At 37.5% G+C, this 17,115-nt stretch overlaps 1 protein-coding gene across 4 annotated transcripts in view; it reads left to right on the top strand.

Annotated features, from left to right (window-relative positions):
• The first annotated feature begins 447 nt into the window (after positions 1-447).
• Positions 448-17,115, top strand: part of CAP (c-Cbl-associated protein) — a 158,206-nt gene continuing 141,538 nt past the window's right edge. For 3 of the 4 annotated variants that reach the window (XM_062669947.1, XM_038012694.2, XM_062669949.1), the window contains exon 1: positions 448-908. The gene's annotated coding sequence lies outside the window, so the exon portion shown is untranslated. The remainder of the gene's footprint in view (positions 909-17,115) is intronic. The other variant, XM_062669948.1, reaches the window with a different exon arrangement.

Consider the following 17,115-nt stretch of genomic DNA (forward strand, 5'->3'; position numbering starts at 1 on the left):
ATTAGAGGTTTTGTACATATGATTATATCATCCGTCTTACATATTAAGCCCCTAATCGGGTCGCACGTGTGCGTGTATTGATTTTAAGATTTAGTTCAAGCTACGTTCATTTAGACGGGACATATGATCAGAATACGTACAATCGTAATTGCTTTCATTTGAAACCCTATAGCATTGAGGGGTCGTGCGTGCGTGAGTTCACGAAACTGCAATCATCTGGCCCCTCGCCACGTGTCATGTACGTCTGCAGCAAGCTTCACCAAAGTAAACGTGACTCTACAGTGTTGACGTAGATTCTATATTTCTTTAGCAATGGATTGATAAACTGCAGTGAGGGGTGACAATGGTTCATCGCGTCGACTTTAAAGCAAAGACACAGCGTTCAAATTAGCCCTCCATTCAAGGACGCACACAGTCGTACCGCGCAGACGCGGAAGTTCTACTAAATCGCGTTAGTACTAAAGGCCTACTCGTCCACAATGTTTTCGTATTATTTCGAAATGTTTTCAATGGACGTATTCTATTTTATAAACCATTTACATGTTTTCAATCCTTGATCTAATATAAAATATGTTAGAAATGAAGTGCATATGGGCAGTGTTGCTTCGTCCGTGACTAGCTTCATCTCAGTGGCAGTTTGTTTATGTATTGTAAGACAACAGATTGGTGCAGGCCGGCGGCATCCGCGAACACAGAAATGATTCTTCCTACGTTTCAGTGAGAGCGGTGCGCGTGAATGTAATCGCAGAAGTTGCGGGCGCAAGTAGTGTGTTACGCTGGCGTTTACAGAGAACTTTATCAAAATTAGCTTTACGATGAAGTGAATTTCTGATCGCGAAGTGCTAATTATTTTCTATCGAACTTAAAATTACGTTCAGACATTAAGAAAAAAATAAATTAGGCAGTGGGTAAGTTTACTCATTTTAAATTTAGTGTAATATTGTTATGATATTAGAAAAATTCCTAAAAAACTAATGGTTGAAAAAAAAACCTATTTACACTATAACAGTAATTGTTATGGTAACTATTAGAAAATTATTTTCCCTTAGCTAAATCAATAAAAATAAAGCTTATATGTTTTAGAGCACATGTATCAACTAAGCATAAGTTTAAATTACTAAAATGTCACGTAAATACATTTCAAAATTTAATTATGCTTGTCCAATATTACTTAATACACAGAACAATAATAAATGTAATTTAATAATTTCATCACGTCCACATTATATTTCAGTTTTACTATACAAACTTCAATACATTCAAAATACATATTAAATTTCCATGGTTTTGTTGGTATATTGTAAGTATACAGACTAGCAGAATCAGAAAATGACTTACATTCGACAATTTTCTATTTATTTATTTATTTAAAATATAGGAACATTAAGATATGACGTATTAGTAGTCAAAAACAAAGAGCAAGCCTATTCCATTTATGATGTCATTTATATACATCATTCACAGATAACATTCGTCTATTGCATCCAATTAGTTTTAATTATTCCTAATACTTGTTAATTCCGGGTGAAGCGATGTGCCCGAATGTTGGTTTACGTTTCATAAAAACTTTTCTGAATGTTTTATCGCACTTATTTACGTTTAAAAATATATATTTTAAGGAATACAATAGAGTACCACACAGTATGCGGGATTGACGAACGCTATTACAACGTAAAAGTAGTTTTTAATTTCCTCATACCTTCTCCGATTCTAGAAAACATTAAAAAACAGTGAAACTAAGATACGGGTGGAAATTACCGTTGATACAGTAAATTAGACGTGGATCATTTGCAGCACTACTTTAATTTTTCGCAAATTATCATGAACTGCTCCACTTGCTTTGTTTTGTTTCCGCGGGGAAAATCCCATTACGGGTTCATTTTCACTTGCAATAAACTCTGCATCTACCTTATTCGATTGTTAGAAGGTCCGAGGTCCCACCGCTTTAAAATTCTCATCCGGCGTGCTCTTACCTTAATAAGGAACATTACATTAGGAAGTACATTTCTTTGTTACAACGAAAGACCACAGTATTTAACTTCACCCAGGCTGCCAGTGGTTGCAGCACGTCACCGCGACTAGGTATACCTATCAACGTTGCGATGCGAAAAGTACACCGTGTAAATAAAGTGTTGCTAGATCAAAAAAACAGGCGGGCTTATGATCTAAGGCCATCTAAGTGATTTTAAGTTATCACAGTCGCTTAAGTCAATGCCAGGGACGCAGCCAAGTTCTAACAATAAGAACCTTTTCAAAATCTCGTAGATAAAAAGGACATGCCATAGCCCCCGGGAAACTCGTAAGAGGGGCATTCATTCTAGAGTTGAATGGTATGTGGTAAAATATGAAGTATATCTCGAACCGTACTGGATGAACGAACGGTTTAAGATGTAAGAGATCGATTCTGCTGTATGGGCGAGTGCAGCAATGATGAAAAGAGGATAACGGGATCATTTTAAACAGCCCCAAAGAATACACTCCGCCTAGTAGGTACACCTAGAAAGAGCCAAACTCTCTGTATTTACCAATATATTACTAAAACTAAGAAATATAGATTTCATTAAATTTGATATTCTTCATAATATTGTGAATTTGTGGACTGCCATTTTCAACACCATGTATGTATGTTGTTTGTATACAAAAATACTAGTTATGGTAACAATAATTACCTTTAAATTTGAGGAGTGTTCTCAGTAGTAGGCAAAGACTTGCCTGTGTCCCTGATATTGCTGACGACCACGAGCGAAGGTGACCACTAATGGCAAACTTAATTAATATAGTGCAAATTTATTTAATTAATTAATTATTTTAAAATTAAATATTTATGCCCTACCTATATTTGCCCTATATAATTAATGACATAGGGCAAACCAAAACCGAAGAGATTTAATAAATATATTTAAATTTTAGTACATACTTTGATCGTCTTAATAGTTGGCTAGTTACCTTGGCTATTTTTTAGCGGAGTTCGATTGCCGATTGGCGTTACTATCTTTGTTAAATATGTATGTAATTGTTTTTCTCTATAGGATTTCCGGTAACGGTTTAACACCACATAAAATTCGGGCCGTTGAGTGTGCAGAGCTTATGGATATCGGGAGCTAAATTAATAATTTATATTACCTCGTTTGATTATTTTTATTGGGTAGATGAGTCAACAAGCTTATGCTCTATCTGTTGATAAGTATTTACCGGAATTAATAGACACCATAACTTGAATGCTGCTAACTCACCTTCAAATCGGCATGACTGCTTCGCGCCAGAAATACACTTTAGTTTTTAAAACTTTTATTGCATTTCAGATAGATTGTTGTTTCTCCTTTACTAATTGAGTGGTAAAAATAAAAACTATTAGCAAATGTCGAACTGACATTGAATAATAGGGGTGAAAACTTGCGAATGCTTGTAAATTGAATTATTGGTCATGTGAAGGACTTTAGCGTACGCGTCGGTAATGCCCAGCAATTAATCTTACGTAAAACGATGTGTAACGTGCCAACTAGTGAAGTCTGTACCGTTCAATTTCTAACACATGTGATTAAACATATCCAAAGTTTCGTAACACTGCGGTGACGTTAACATGTGTTTACATTTATATGCCGAATTAGCCGACATCTTTAATAAAATTTGACTTACAGATTAAGGATAATACGAACCCATAAAGACAGCCCACAGGGTATCTTGCCAGATTTTCTCAGTGGGTTGTGATTCCAATTCTGTAGTAGATTCAGCTGAGAACCGCTGTTGCTAGAGCAGATGTTAACAAAGTATCTCAGACAAGCCCCGTGAGTTCGTGTACTCATCCGGTGTAGCAGAATAGACTCGAGGCTACTGGTGTGTTTTTTCGTTTTTCTTTGACGTATCACTCTTGGCAGAGCAGTCGTGGTCGTCATTCGGTATATTTTTTTTATGTTAGAGAAATTAGTGGTGGCCCGGAGGCCTTTCCAGTTTTACCAGGACAGGTGGGCAAGCAAGGGCTCAGCCAAGAAGAGTGGGATTTGCTAAGAGCTACCCGAGCGTCTTCAAAGGAGACCTAACAACTCAAAAGTGGCTGCTTCGCGAATGAATCTACTACCGGATCGGAATCGCGACTCGCTGAGAAGATCCGGCGAGAAACTCAGTGGGCTGTGTCTGTGAGTTAATTTACTCGCCGAGCCCTTCGTCGCAAGCGACGGGTTCGACGAGAACGATGACCGGTGCTTAGGCTACCTAAAAGCACCGTTAGTAGATCGGGAGGATCCGAAATGACGTGTTTTGGGCGACGTCGACTGTTTACCATTCGGTCTGCAAGATCAGGTATGTAGCCCATGCGATGAACCGACAAAGTCAAGTCGGCAGCTGGCGATTGTTTACGTCAGTGTACTTTACAGTGTACAGTGTACTGGAATTAGGAAGGCATAAAAGAGAATTTTAATACGGAATTAAAATTGCTCGAATTATAATTATGTCGCATGTGAAAAACCTGATGATAGCACGCCTAATGATGAAACGCCTGTTCCCACAAAAATAAATATGGAATACGTCATAAAATTAAAAGAACGTCGGTCATCCATTTTAAAAGGAGATAATGTTTTGATTAAAATATTTTAAACTCAATTAACTAGGATGAAGTTGCGTTTTACATAATAAAATCCACACGAAAACTAGGTGTATTTCTATTATTAAAAATCACAATTTTGTTATCGTATTTTATGAACTAGTTGCGATCAAAATTTGTCAATTTCTTGTTTGCTCTTGCACGATTAATTGACAGTAAGTAGTTTCAACAAATGGGTAAATTTCATACATTTTGTATTATTCATAGCTGAACGTGTCTGTGTTTTCCTAGTTTCAAATAAAATAAACAAGTAAAATTAGCCAAATAACTGCCCACCGAGTTTCTCGCCGTATTATTTCAGTGGGTCGCGATTCCGATCCGGTGGTAGATTCTGCGAAGCACTGCTCTTGTTAGGGCTCTAGTGTTTGCTAATTCTCTCAGGTTGAGCCCGTGAGTTCACCTACATCCATCAGATCCAATAACCTTTGCATTAGATGCCTTCAGCTCTAATACTAGGAGCAGGCTTAGGGACCCCAGTAACCGTACTCGTCGAACTCGACAAAGAGGTCGACGTGCAACCTAGCCCATGCATCAGCCCGCTGAGTTTCTCGCCGGATCTTCTCAGCGGGTCGCGATTCCGATCCGGTAGTAGATTCATTCGCGAAGCAATTGCTCTTGAGTTGTTAGGTCTCCTTCGGAGGCGCTCGGGCAGCTGTTAGCAAATCCCACTCCTCCTGGCTGAGCCTTTGCTCGCCCACCTGTCCTGGTGAAACTGGAAAGGCCTTCGGGCCACCAGTAATATCTCAATAATAAAAAAAAAAAAAAAAAGTTCACCTACCCGTCTGAGTGTAGCTGCCTAACCGGAATAGCTCCTTAGACTGCCAGCGAATAAGAACGGGAAAAAAACGATTAATTTAGAGTAGAATAGACATTATTAATTCATCAAAATGCGATTTAAAAAAAAAAACGTCCTTGAAATTTTTTAATATAATATAAAAAATAAATCTAAATGTTGAAGTGTTTATAGTAGAATTTCGATCATTGTATGACCATTGGTAAGAATAAACATAATTTTTTCAAAGGAAAAATAAAACTATGTGATTTAGGGATATACTGAGAAAATTCCCTTATAAATTGAAAATTACTAAGATGCCTTGATAAAATAGGGTTTTGCCGTGGCTTTACGAGCTGGAAATGACGTTGCCGACTGTCCACTCTTATCTATCGGCGACCCAACCCTTTTCACTGCCACTCTCATCCGCATTATGTACCTACTTTCGTTGATATCCTCATAAAGTCTTTCTACAGTAATAGAAGAAGACATTTCAGTTTTGATAGTGTATTATAAAATAATCAAAGCACAGCAACAGAATAATTAATAAGGAATTAATAATAAGGAATTGTTCGAGATGATACCGGCATCTCGTTTTTACCATCGCACCGCCCGCCACCGGAGTAGAGTTCATCCATACTACCTGGAGCCACTGCGGTCATCCACAGTGCGTTTCCAGAGGTCTTTTTTGCCACGTACCATCCGGCTATGGAATGAGCTCCCCTCCACGGAGTTTCCCGAGCGCTATGACATGTCCTTCTTCAAACGAGGCTTGTGGAGAGTATTAAGCGGTAGGCAGCGGCTTGGCTCTGCCCCTGGCATTGCTGAAGTCCATGGGCGACGGTAACCACTCACCATCAGGTGGGTCGTATGCTCGTCTGCCTACAAGGGCAATAAAAAAAAAAATTTATAGGTAAAAAGTTTCAGTCCTGAGTTGAAGAAATTGTTGAGTCTTAAAAAAGGGATTGTCTTGTTTATTGAAATTGCTATATACGTATAATGTATTTTTGTGATCTTACACTAATTTAGGACAATTTTATGACGAATAATAATATATTTAAGGGTTTCCATTGCGCATTCAATGACGTAATTTGGGCGTACAAAGTTGATTCTTTCTCAAAAAAGCATCATTTTAAAAAAAAAAACATTTATTATTTATAATTTTAGGAAATTGTAATTTTAGTAAAACTTATAAATAGTAAATATGAAGCTAAGTGCCAATTCGTAGTATTAAAATATATTAACTGCAAAAAATAAACATGGCACACTGAATTTCAAATAAAATCCTCTACTGGTGGCGTACAGCGCTTGGTTAGTTCAATACAAATTGTATTCTGCAGGGAAATGGTTTAAATTGTTGGTTCCGCATTAAGCCATAAATCCTTTATCAGACCACTTTACTTATCGGCAGTTTGAGGCTTACTTTTCGTCCGTTCATTCTGAATGCCTTACTACACTCCAAACCAGGGATGTTCAATAAAAAGTAATAATGTGTATGATGCAATTATCTTTTAATTTAATTGAATTTTTCGACGTAGTCACATTTCAGCTTTATACACTTTATATCTCTTTTATCTAAAGCTAATTTATCATTTTTTTTAAATCGTGTACTGCGGTGATACTGCGTCATGATCTTCAAATTTATGGCCCCTAAGATGTTCCTTTAAACAAGGAAATAGGCACTACGAGCTAGGTTCGGTGAATATGGAGGACGTTCCATCAATTCGAAGCCAGCTTCTTGAATAGCAGCCATCGCAACTCTGAACTTGTGCGCGGAGGCGTTATCTTAACGAAACTAAATAACTTTAGCAAGTTTGCCACGCCAATGCTTGCGTATTTCCTCACACGACTTAGCTACTTGTTTTGCGTACAAAGTCCTCGTAATGATGGTTAGGATCTTCGATCATTACCACCCCTTGGCTCTTTCAGAAAAAAACAGCCCATATTCTTACCGGCTGACGAAATTTCTTCGGAGTTGGAGATGACGGTTTCTTCATGGTTTCTTCTTTCTTTCTTTTACTGGTGGTAGGATCTCTTGAGAGTCCGCGCGAGTAGGTACCACCACCCTACCTATTTCTGCCGTGAAGCAGCAATGCGTTTCGGTTTGAAGGGTGGGGCAGCCGTTGTAACTATACTTGAGATCTTAGAACTATATCTCAAGGTGGGTGACGCATTTACGTTATAGATGTCTATGGGCTCCAGTAACTACTTAACACCAGGTAGGCTGTGAGCTCGCCCACCCCTCTAAGCAATAAAAAAAAACCAGGTTTTTCGTTTTGGCCTATAGTGAAGCCATATTTCGGCCGTTGACATGAAACGAGCCAAAAATCGGTCAAGATTGCTGTAACAAACCAAAACAGCATTGTGGAAATTTCAGTCTCTTTTGTTACTGTACCTCAGAAAGAATTCCGGGCACCCAGTGCGCCGACACTTTTTTCACATCCAAATGGTTGTGTTGAATATTATGGAAACTTCCTATAGAATTCTTGTTTTCTTCTACAATAAAACAAACAATAAGACGACGATCCGCCAGGACAATGTTATCAACTTTTTTTATCATTTGTTCAATCATTACCGATATAGGGCATCTCGTGCGGTAGTTTTCGTTTTTGGAAGTTCTTCCTCGCTTGAACTTAGCACACCAACGTGCAACCGTACAATATGAAGGTGCACGAACCCTTAATGTTGATCTCAAGTTTTGATTAACCAGCTCCGAAGTAAAAAATATCAAGCAGAGATATTTTATAATATTCATGCCAGCCATTGTTTTTTTTTCCAAGAAGAATGTATCGCATTATCTCTATTTATTGAAAATCCCGCGAATGTAGTTTTTTTTTCTAAAAAGGCTGCTAAATTTAACATTGTATGTTATTGAGGAATTACATTTTTAATTGTTAAATTGAGATCCATATTACAGAATGAAACGGCTGGTCTCCTGCGTAATAGTACCCGGATAATGTTGTTTTGAAAATATTACTCTTCTTCTTTGCAATGTTTTAAAAGTTCATCAAACTTTTGTAAGACCCGACGTCTTACATTAAATATACAAGCTGTTATAGTACCAAACAGAGGATTGCGGATGTTTTAGGAGTTAATTCATGTCGTATGGTACGGCTTATATTTGATCGTATGTATATCAAGCATTTTAGTATTAATTAAAATCCTTTTCTTTCAGGACAGGTCTGAAATGGCAAGTATCTGATTTTTATTTGTAATAAATTAGAAAGTCTATGTTAAATTTGAAAAAAATATTGCGTGAGAATCACAATTTAGCTTAATAGCAGTAGGTTACGCATTGATATAAGCCTTGGATCAATAATTTACTTGTTCCAGATAAGGTATTCTATGTCTGGTGGTGGTGATTCAGTGTACACGGTATTAAGCCATCAGCTTACCCCCTTGTTCTGTTGGGTGAGGCAACCGTTTGTCTCAATCGAGGTCCAAGACTTTTTAGGTTAAGAACGACAGTTTTAGTGTGGTTCGATTTACTGCTTTTTTTTTTTTTTTATTTTTTTTTTTTTTTTTTATGATTGAAGGATTACTGGTGGCCCGGAGGCCTTTCCAGTTTCACCAGGACAGGTGGGCGAGCAAAGGCTCAGCCAGGAGGGGTGGGATTTGCTAACAGCTACCCGAGCGCCTCCGAAGGAGACCTAACAGCTCAAGAGCAGCTGCTTCGCGAATGAATCTACTACCGGATCGGAATCGCGACCCGCTGAGAAGATCCGGCGAGAAACTCAGCGAGCTGATTCATGGGTTAGGTTGCACGGCGAACTCTTTGTCGAGTTGGATGAGTACGGTTACCGAGGTCCCTAAGCCTGCTCCTAGAGCTGAAGGCGTCTAGTGCGAAGGTTATTGGATCTGATGGATCCGTAAGGACGTGTCTAGGGCGTCGACGGTGACTGGCTCCTGCATGATCAGGATTCGGGGAGTAGTCAGCGGCGGCTACGATAAGGCGATTATCATGACGCATAGCCTTATCGAAGTACCGTTCCGACGCTGACTTCATGTATTTCTGTATAGATTCAAGGCCCAGGTCGTCGTGTAGGTCAACGTTCCTCACGAACCACGGAGCTCCGACGGCTAACCTGCAAAAGCGGGATTGTAGAGATTGAAGGGTGTCTATGTGCGTGCGGGCCGCGTGAGCGAACACCACACTCGCGTAAGTCATGACGGGCCTTATGCAAGTTTTGTAAAGTGTCACCTTGTTCCGAAGGGACATTTTACTCCGCTTACAAATCATGGGGTAGAGTCTACCGAGAATAAACGCGGCACGGTCACGGACTGATTTTATATGCGGGCGGAATGTCATCGATGCATCCAGGGTAACGCCCAGGTACTTGACCTTCCTGGCCCAGGGTATGGATTGACTAAAGAGAGTAATCGGGGGTGTGAGATTCCTCCTCCTAATACGGGAGGAAATCCGTGTGGAGCTTCCCCTCTGAAAGAGCACCGCAGTACTTTTCGCTGGGTTGATGTCTATGCGCCATTTTCGGAACCACTGTCCTAGGGCTAGGGCTGCGCTCTGAAGCTTCTTCGCGATTAGGGACTTGTTTCTACTGGAATAGTAAACAGTCGTGTCGTCGGCGAATAAAGCTAAATGGGTCGGCGGCGACCGGGGAATATCGTTAACGAATAAGCTAAATAGGAGGGGGCTAAATAGGAGGGGTCGATTTACTGCTACAGCACCACCTCCTAATAATCTATGTAGATATCTTGTTGGCAAAATAAAACTGACAATAGTAATTTCATTCCCTTTATTCTAATAATATGCATTCCGAAAATGGTTAATAGGTAGTTAGTAGCTATATTAATGAGTTACTGTTACCTCCATGACCACCTGGACTTAGTAAGTATCTGCAGTCGGCGTCGATGCGCCACTTCGATAAAGCGGCACGACACGAGAACCCTCACATCGTGGCTGCCGGTAACTACATTCCCGATCCTGCGGAAAGAATGGAAAGCAGTCAATGTTGCCCCAAACACGTCATTTCGGATCCTCCCGATCCACTAACGGTGCTTTTAGGTACTTCAAGCACCGGTCACCGTTCTCGTCGAACCCGTCGCTTGCGACGAAGGGCTCGACGAGTAAATAAATTCTCAGACACAGCCCACTGAGTTTCTCGCCGGATCTTTTCAGTGGGTCGCGTTTCCGATCCGGTAGTAGATTCTGCGAAGCACGGCTCTTGCTAAGGTTCGTGTTAGCAACGTCATCAGGTTTGAGCCCCGTGAGCTCACCTACTAGTTAAGGTTCCGCTGAAATAGCCTCTCAAGGCTATCAGCTTAGGTAGGAAAAAAAAACTGTTAAAACAACACTACTGTTGTTCTTATTGAGTTATAATCACTTAGCACAATTATGAATTGAGGTAATGTCGGGTCATTGACCAATAACACCTTACAAAGAACTCTTACATACTACTGAAAGGTTCATTATAACGAATGTGGAAACGGCAAACAGATCAATGGATTAATCTAAGCGAATGAAATTAAAAGTACTTCAAATATTATTACTAAATTAAATGCAAGAGTATGTACGCATATTCCTAATATTTCTCTTAGATCTGAAAGGCGTCATTAAATATATTATTACGAGCGAATAACCGTAGTCTTCCTCACCTTAGCAAATGAAATGTGACCGTTTTATATTTCCCTGTGGAAAGCCGTGCAATAAAGTATGTTGGCAATTTAAGGAGAATATGCATTTAGTAGCACGACAGCTATAAATTCAGACGTAGCAAATGAACGAGCTTCCGCGGGAGCTACATTCTGCGGGATCTCGCAGCCACTGGCGTGATATGGACATGAAATATGGCCTGAAATATTTTAAACTAAAAACTACACGCCTCGTGAAAGATCTCATTATAACGTCCGGTACCTGTTTTTAGTACAGTCCTATATCAAACGCTCTTGGATTTAGGTCGAGTTTTGATGTTTGGTTAATTGATGATCCGATTTCCGATAATTCATTCGTATCAGAAGATCGGTACCCTAATTTCGTAGAACTAATCAAAAGGACAAATTTTAAATATTGGGTGTACGTATATACGAGTATATATGAATAATAATATGTAAGCACGCAATGTGTCTAGATATGATAACAATACAAGTAGTTAAACCCACTGAGTGTCTCGCCCGATCTTCTTAGTGGGTCGCGATTCCGATCCGATGGTAGATTCAGTGAAGCACTGCTCTTGCTAAGGCCAGTAATATAAAATTTTCAAGATGAGCCTACGAGCTCACCTACCAGTCCGTAAGTAGTTGGAATAATAGCCCCTTAGATACCAACTTTAGGTAGAGCAAAAGTAGTGTAATAAAAAAGAACAATCCACTTTTTTAAATCGTAGTGTTTCATGATTTATATTGTAGTTTCATGACTTTTTCGTCGACTATGAAATTTAATCATATATATTATGTTAACAATTGTAACAGAAAAGATATGTACGTACCTAGTTTGACAATAGCCGCCTTGAAATCGTGATTATCAACAAACATTACGTGGCCGTTTTATTTTAGTTATTGTACTAAGAGCACAATGACTGTAATGCACCGAAAATAAATATTAAAGCTTTGATTCAATATAGGTATTTATATGATTACGTGAGTCGTATCTGGGAATTGGTTATAGTATTATTCAGAGAGCCAACCATTGAGAAAATCATTCCATGATATCATTAAAAGCTACTACATAATATAGGTTTGTACACTGTTTTTATACCAACGGTATTTGCGTACGATGGTTTACGCATACAATCACACTGACCCAAATGTGTACTGAATACATTGCGGCTCGATGCGACGGTGCACGTGTTTGAAAGCTTTCGAACGCTATTTAAACTATTTCATTTCACATCATTTTCATTTTTCGTTCTCATATAACTTCCTGTCGTGAAACTTTTAGGTACATAAATGATAAATTTTCTTTAAATTTAAAAATATAAATGAAAAAGGAAATTCCATCAAAAATCTGCCTCCATTTGTATTTTTTTTTTTAAATCGAACTCGAAAATAATAGTCACTCATTCGATCATTTAAAGAGTACAAAATTAATTATTTTCGATTTAAACTAGAATAAATGTTTAAATTCGTATTGAGCTTTTACATCACTTGATGGACAGAGATCAGGGTGAGATGCTCAGTGTAGTCAAATGATTACCTTTTTTCTTAAATATATTAGTACTTATCATGTCTTCACGAATGACTTCAACGAAGAAGGTATAAATATAAGATAGGTGTGGATAGGTATAATAGGTATAAGTATATTATAATATATTATATTAAAACAATAAATGAATTAGGGAAATTATTGGTTTTTACGTGCGTTGTAAGCTCGCATAAATAGACGCCACTATCTTACCTACTTTAGCCAGGAGACAGAAAAACGTTCGGGCTTGAAGGGTGTTTTTGTGTAATACAATTGAGACTTCGACATGATGTGCGGTTATGCCTTAATGAGTTCCGAGACCTCTTAACTCTTTTTTACCGGTGGTCGGACCTTTTGTGAGTCCGCACGGGTAGGTACCACCACCCCAAACCGCCTTTTTCTGCCGTGAAGCAGTAATGCGTATCGGTTCGAAGGGTGGAGCAGCTTTTGTAACTATACCGAGACCATAGAACGCATATCTCAGTTTGATGGCGGAATTTACGTTGTAGATTTCTATGGGCTTCGGTAACCATTTAACACCAGGGGCTGTGAGCTCGTCCAACCATCTAAGCAATAAAAAAAACACTAGTCGCGGTGTGTTAAGTGCGAGTTTTTTAACGTTCTCGATAGCGTAAAAGTTAACTCAAATTTGTATGCAGTTGGAACAACGCCCCTAGCGGTAAACGCAGGCAAAGGTTCCAACTCCATACAAATTTGAGTTAATTTTACCGAGTTTTGAGTTTATTTTATCGAGGACGTTAAAAAAATCTCACTAAGCACACTCGAGCGCATTCACTGCGTGATGCAGTTGTTATTTTGTAATAAAATCATCTTAAAATGCTAGTTATGATGAATTGTACAAACACCTTCCTTGGTTTTTTAATTTAGACTCAAATTTAAGTACAACATTTGAAAATTTTCACACGTTAAATATTTTTCTTAACATTATGTTGTAGAAAGCTATTATTTTTAGATTTTTAAACGTTCTTACTTTTTAAGTATAGGACAATGTTTATGTTTGGATTTGTTCAATCAAGGCCGTGGAAATGGAATCAACCCAGTCCCTTAACGAGAGGTCCTTTAGGAAATCACTATAGACCCACCATTCGATTCGATGTAATAAAATAGCAAGATCCTGGACATTTGTAGTTTTCAATAGCTATTCTCGAAAAGTGCCTTTGTTACCAGTAGTCAGGGTTCACATTAGGTTCTCTTAACCGTCCGGCTGCTTTTGTGGCCTAAGGGAGAGGGTCAATTTAATTAATTACAGAAACCACAACGTGCACCGTATTAAACCTTAGTTACGACGTATTATTTTACTTTCTACGGGTGATTACGATATTTATTGCTATCGCCTAAAGCACCATTATCGAGAGGGCGTATGGTTCTTTGCAGAATAAAATAATAGTTCTATGAAACTGATACGGCTTCTGTTGAACTCTGTGATATTTAAAAAAATGGCTAGTCATATACAATGTAATCTTAACTCATAAAACACGTGTACATTCTTATTACATTATTTTTAGCCTTCGATTAACTAAATGTAGGATGAGTCATTCTCGCAAGAGCTATTAAAAGCTTCGGACGTCTTTGAAGTTTGAACTGACACTTGGCTTGGTGCTGATCTATTCATGTCATATCGTCCTATCTTCTCATTGTACCTGATAACACGAGATCGTCTACCTTCGTTCTTTGCGCAAATACATATCAGCACGTGTTGTATAGCTTACGAAATACCTATTCTTGAATGTATGTAGATATCTACGAACAAGCTGTCTCATATATGTAATAAATTGAAATCAGCGGAAAAGATGTGTTAAGTAATATAAATTTTCAAGTCCATGTAATTTAAGATGAGATTTAAAAAATGAAAAATAAATATTAGTTTAAAAAAAACGAATAAAATACGCTTTTATAGAAAATCTACCTAAAAAATAGAAAATAAATTTTAATAAATTTGAATTAAAAATAGTGTAAGAAAAACTGATTTTATTGTAAAAAAGCGTGGGTTGCATGGTACAAGTAGTTATAAATATTTTATGAACAGATATGAGTAGAAGGTTTATTTGATAATATCTATAAAAGCGTATTTTGTTAGTTTTTTTAAACTATTATTTATTTTTCATTTTGTAGTTGAATTTAAAATTTTTCAAAAGTTTTTTTTTTCATTTTTTTTTTAAATATTGAATTGTTACCAGTCCTTAATAAGTATACCAAATTTCGAGTTAATCCGACGTTTTAATGGGGTCAAAATCATGTTCAAAGATTCCGTTACAAACATACATACATACGTCTGAAGCTAATAAAAGCGTATTAAAAAGAGAGTAATGACAGTTAGTTTTTGTATATAATTAAGAGAATTAACCACGCTATCGTATGATCATGATCAATGTGACCTTATTTTGTGTGCCAATCATCGCACAGCCGTGACATTGGAACGACAAGAAATATTCCAGTATAATGCAAATAAAATAAAGTATCTGAAACATTATTGTTACATAATATTTTTGATGTAACAAAGGTATTGCGTCACGCATAATTATGTTATAAAATGAATTTAAAAAAAACACAAAACAAACGATTTTAGTATAATTAAAAATATTTAATAGTTTTTACAACACGAACTCTTATAACAATTGGTGGACTTTCAAATATTTATAATTCAGCGCGACAGCCTAGATCAGGTAGTTTCATGGATCTGAACAATGTTGATGTACTTGATAATACAGTATGTAATGGTGAGATATATGTAAAGAGAACTGGTGATAAATATTTAAATGTTATATTTATATCATCACAGCAATATCCTATTTAAGGCACCACTGATGATGAGGGTTAAGACTATGATGAGTGATTGCGTAATCAACAAAAATATCATCAAAATGAATAGGAAACTATTAAAATAAAAGGCGAAAATGGATATTTATGCACTTTAGCGACGTCCGCTCGCAATCCCAAATGGTTCAATTCAAGTATTTCCCTGCTAGCAAAACTTATACTTATAACTATTATACTGGTGGTAGGACCTCTTGTGAGTCCGCACGGATAGGTACAACCATCCCGTTTATTTCTGTCGTGAAGCAGCAATGCGTTTCGGTTTGAATGGTGGGGCAGCCGTTGTAACTACATATACTGAGACCTTAGAACTTATATCTCAAACTGGTTGGTGCATTTACTTTGTAGATGTCTATGAGTTCCAGTAACCACTTAAGACCAGGTGGGCTGTGAGCTCGTCCACCCATCTAAGCAATAAAAAAAAAACTTCGAATCGATTTCTAATAAAACTATTGATGCTGAATATGAATGTTTGAAATTAACAACACGCGCTTAAAATTGTGCTCTTTTGGGTGAAGAGAAAAAAAGCCACATTTCTAAAGAAATAATTCCCTTTTTACGCTCAGTTTTCTTTTCCCATTGTAGCATTTACAAATTCAATCAGACAATTACAGATATAATAGAAAAGATTTTTTGGAACGAAGTTCCTTAAGGGACGATGCAGAGGGGTACCCTAACCGGGAAAAACGTCCGTAATGTAAGATTTTTGTTAGTAATGCATACAGTGTACGGCTTAACTTTGTAATAACGTACAAGTTAGTAATGCACACATTGTATGACTTAACTTTGTAATAACGTACCAAAAATAACATATTTTTTTATCATTCATTGACCACGATCTCAGAGCGTTCGTTTGCGCAATACACTAACTCTTATGCAAACAACCGTGAATGAAGTGTACCACAATAAGTTCGCACGTTACCATTCCAGTTTTATTTTCTTTATACCTCGAATAGAACTTAAAATTAATATTTTTATAATAAGGAACTTCGTTCCTATCCGGTGTCCCACGATATCACACATCTTTTTTTTATATTTTATAACAAGGAAATATGTATATCTTCTCGTTGTCATCACGATTTTCAATTTGCCCGGTTAGGTTCTGGAAATGGTACATGTGTTTATAGATTTGTCACAATGCCGGTTGGCACTCGCCCGCAGCGCAGGCTTCGACAAACCACAGCCATTCAGCTAGATTCCGACTGACAACATTAATTCCTCTCTATGTATCAAAGGCATTCGGATATATTTGAATTTTTTTATGTAAATAATAAGCCTGAGTTTATTTTAGTGAAATGTTTCTTAAAATAATTGATTATAAGTACAACGATAGGAAGCGGCTTGGCTCTGCTCCTGGCATTGCTGAAGTCCATGGGCGACGGTAACCACTCACCATCAGGTGGGCCGTATGCTCGTCAGACTACAGGGGCAATAAATAAAAATTTCGAAACGGTATAAAAGCGATTTCTTGAAATGTAAATTTGACCTAATCTTTTTAATTCCAATATCAATTAGTAAATTCCTTGTTTGCATGCAGAAGGCTTGTCATATTTCAGAACAGCACTCTAGTTATTTTGTTAGACTTTTTGGGCCAATCCAATAAATAATATTTAACGCTGTCTTAAAATACAGATGAAATTCCGATAGCAATTGAATTCAACACCATTTTTTTATCTTCCATTTTGGATCGCGGTATACTTAATCGAATTTTTTACAAAAGATATAAAAACGTGAATGCTAAAGCTGCCTTTGATTCCCTTAGGAAAAATATAT

The sequence above is a fragment of the Bombyx mori genome, chromosome 9 (genome assembly GCF_030269925.1).
Source record: "Bombyx mori chromosome 9, ASM3026992v2".
In the NCBI taxonomy this organism is placed as follows: domain Eukaryota; kingdom Metazoa; phylum Arthropoda; class Insecta; order Lepidoptera; family Bombycidae; genus Bombyx; species Bombyx mori.